Genomic DNA, 3,051 nt, shown 5'->3' on the forward strand with positions numbered 1-3,051 from the left:
TAGAGCTTCAGGATAATGACTCTAACAAAACGTTCATTGTTAATGGACAAAGAGTTAAGCATTATCTTGAAGGTAATTTTGACCAAGAATGCTCAAAACTGAGGCTTGATTAAAAGCTCAATAATAGTCCAGCTAATGACATTAAAGAAGCGCTTGCTGGGAGGCAACCCAGCCATTCACAAAATTTAATTTTTAACTGTTTTTCTAAATTGATTAAGTTTTACAGGTAGATGCCAGAGTATCTTCAAAAGGTGAAATAGCAATTGATTGAAGTCACAAAGTTACAAGGAAATTTGGAAGCTCACTGGCATGAAAAAGCCAGTAAGAAACATTTTGGGCGTTGAACGCCCAAAAGAAGCACCCACTGGGCGTTCAACGCCAGTAAGGGTAGCCATCTGGGCATTAAACGCCAGAAGGGAGCATCTTCTGGGCGTTGAACGCCAGAAAGAAGCACCTTCTGGGCGTTTAACGCCAGATTGTTAGCATCCTGGGCGTTCAGAAAAACGCCCAGTGACAAAGGACTTCCTGACGTTCAACGCCAGAAAGAAGCATCAGCTGGGCGTTGAACGCCCAGGAGAAGCAGCATTTGGGCGTTAAACGCCCAAAACATGCATCGTTTGGGCGTTTAACGCCAGGATGGTGGGAGGAGATAAAAATTCGTTTTCTTTATAATTTTTTTCTAAATTTTTATGTTTCAATTCATGATTTCTTACATAAACATGTTTCAAATTGTCATCCCTCATATCAAATTAGTTTTCTAAAAATCCTGATTTCTAAATATCCATGTTTCAAAAATTTCAAATATATCTTAATCCATAAAGCCAAATTGTTTTCCAATCCAATCCAACTCTTTTAAGTTTGTTTTCAAAACTCAATTATCTTTTTAAAATCTTTTTCAAAATTAAAAATTCAGATCTATCTTTTAATCATTATTCAGATCTTTCCCTTTTTAACTATATCTTTTTCTTATCATATCTATCTTTTACAAATCATATCTTCTATCTTATCTTTTTCTTATTTTCGAAAATTTCCCACCCCCTCCCTATATATTGAATTCGGCGCCCCTCTCATCATCCCCATACCACACTTGCTCTCCTCCTATACCTCTTCTTTCTCCTCTTTTGCTTGAGGACAAGCAAAGCTCTAAGTTTGGTGTGTTTATCCGTGATCACAAAAACATACCCAAGTTTGGTGTGTTTTTTCGTGATCACTGAGCTAAAACTCATCAATATCATTGCACTTGAGGGAAAACAAACTATTTCAAGAGGCAAGAATGAGAATATTCCAAAACCACTTTGAATCAAGGGAAGTTCTTAACCAAAGAACATTCAGACCATTACTACAAAATAATGGGTGTTAGTTATCCCGGAAGTCAAATTTGATCTGAAAGAAGATGAATATCCGGAGATCCAAGAGCAAATTCGAAACAGGAACTGGGAAATTCTGGCCAATCTTGAAACGAAAGTGGGAAGGAACATGGTTCAGGAGTTCTATGCTAATCTATGGCAGACAGACAAGCAAAGAATAATTGGAGCTGCTCTCTATGACCATCGGACCTTAGTCAGAGGAAAGATTATTCATACCCATCCTGACATGATTGATCTCATGTGAGCTATACAAAATAGCAAACAGGAATTCCAAGGACGCCAGATTGGCCTATCCAAGCTTAATTTCTATGCTATGCAAAAATGCTGGAGTGAAGATGGGAATAACAGAATATATCCCAGTTGAGAGGCCAATTACTGGAATATCAATGGTCAGACAACAGCAACAAGATGATTCAGCCAAGAGAAGGGCACAGGAAGCCCTCCCAGAACTGCCTCAATTCAAATATTGGGGACATCTTGAGGCTTCTATTTCCAAATTGCAAGAAGCTATGGACCAAATAAAGGAAGAACAGAACAATCAAAGTAGCATGCTTTGCAAACTGCTTAAGGAACAGGAAGAGCAAGGGCGTGATCTAAGGGAGCTAAAGCGCCAAAAATTAATCCTTGAACAACACCCCACAGATTAGAGGAACATCTACTCCTCAAATCAAAAGGTTGTTGAATTCCAATTTTTCTGCTTTAACTTAGTGATAGTGTTATTATAGAAATTTACCTTAGGAGATATATAGTAGTAGTAGTTAGTATATTTATTTTGATTTTATTTCCAATTAAGCTATAATTTATTTTTCTCATCATCATCAGGCATGAATAAAATAGTAGAATTTTTTTTAGAATAAAGAAGTAATCTATATTTCTCGAGTTCTTAATAATAAAAATTATAATTAATTATGTGTGGTGGCAATACTTTTGTTCTCTGAATGAATGCTTGAACAGTGCATAACTTGTACTTTAAATTTGATGAATATTGGCTTCCGAAAGAATGAGGAACACGAAAAATATTATTGATGATCTGAAAAATCATGAGCATTGATTCTTGAAGCAAGAGAAAGCAGTCAAAAAAAAATTTTGAATCAAAAGGAATAAAAGCTAAACAGCCCTTAAAACCAAAAGGCAAGGGTGAAAAGGATCCAAGGCTTTGAGCATCAGTGGATAGGAGGGTCTAAGGAAATAGTTCCAGGCCTAAGCGGCTAAACCAAGCTGTCCCTAACCATGTGCTTGTGGCATGCAGGTCCAAGTTACAAACTTGAGACTGAGTGGTTAAAGTCGTGATCTAAGGCAAAAAGAGTGTGCTCAAGAGCTCTGGACACCTCTGACTGGGGACTCTAGCAAAGCTGAGTCACAATCTGAAAAGGTTCACCTAGTCATGTGTCTGTGGCATTTATGTATCTGGTGGTAATACTGGAAAACAAAGTGCTTAGGGCCACGGCCAAGACTCATAAAAAAACTGTGTTCAAGAATCAACATACTACACTAGGAGAATCAATAATACTATCTGAATTCTGAGTTCCTATGGATGCCAATCATTCTGAAATTCAAAGGATAAAGGGAGATGCCAAAACTGTTCAGAAACAAAAAGCTACACGCCCCGCTCATCTAATAAGAATCTGAGCTTCATTTAAAACTCTAAAATATTATTACTTCTTAATTTCTGTTAAAACCTATT

The sequence above is a fragment of the Arachis duranensis genome, unplaced genomic scaffold, assembly GCF_000817695.3.
Source record: "Arachis duranensis cultivar V14167 unplaced genomic scaffold, aradu.V14167.gnm2.J7QH unplaced_Scaffold_86289, whole genome shotgun sequence".
Taxonomy (NCBI): domain Eukaryota; kingdom Viridiplantae; phylum Streptophyta; class Magnoliopsida; order Fabales; family Fabaceae; genus Arachis; species Arachis duranensis.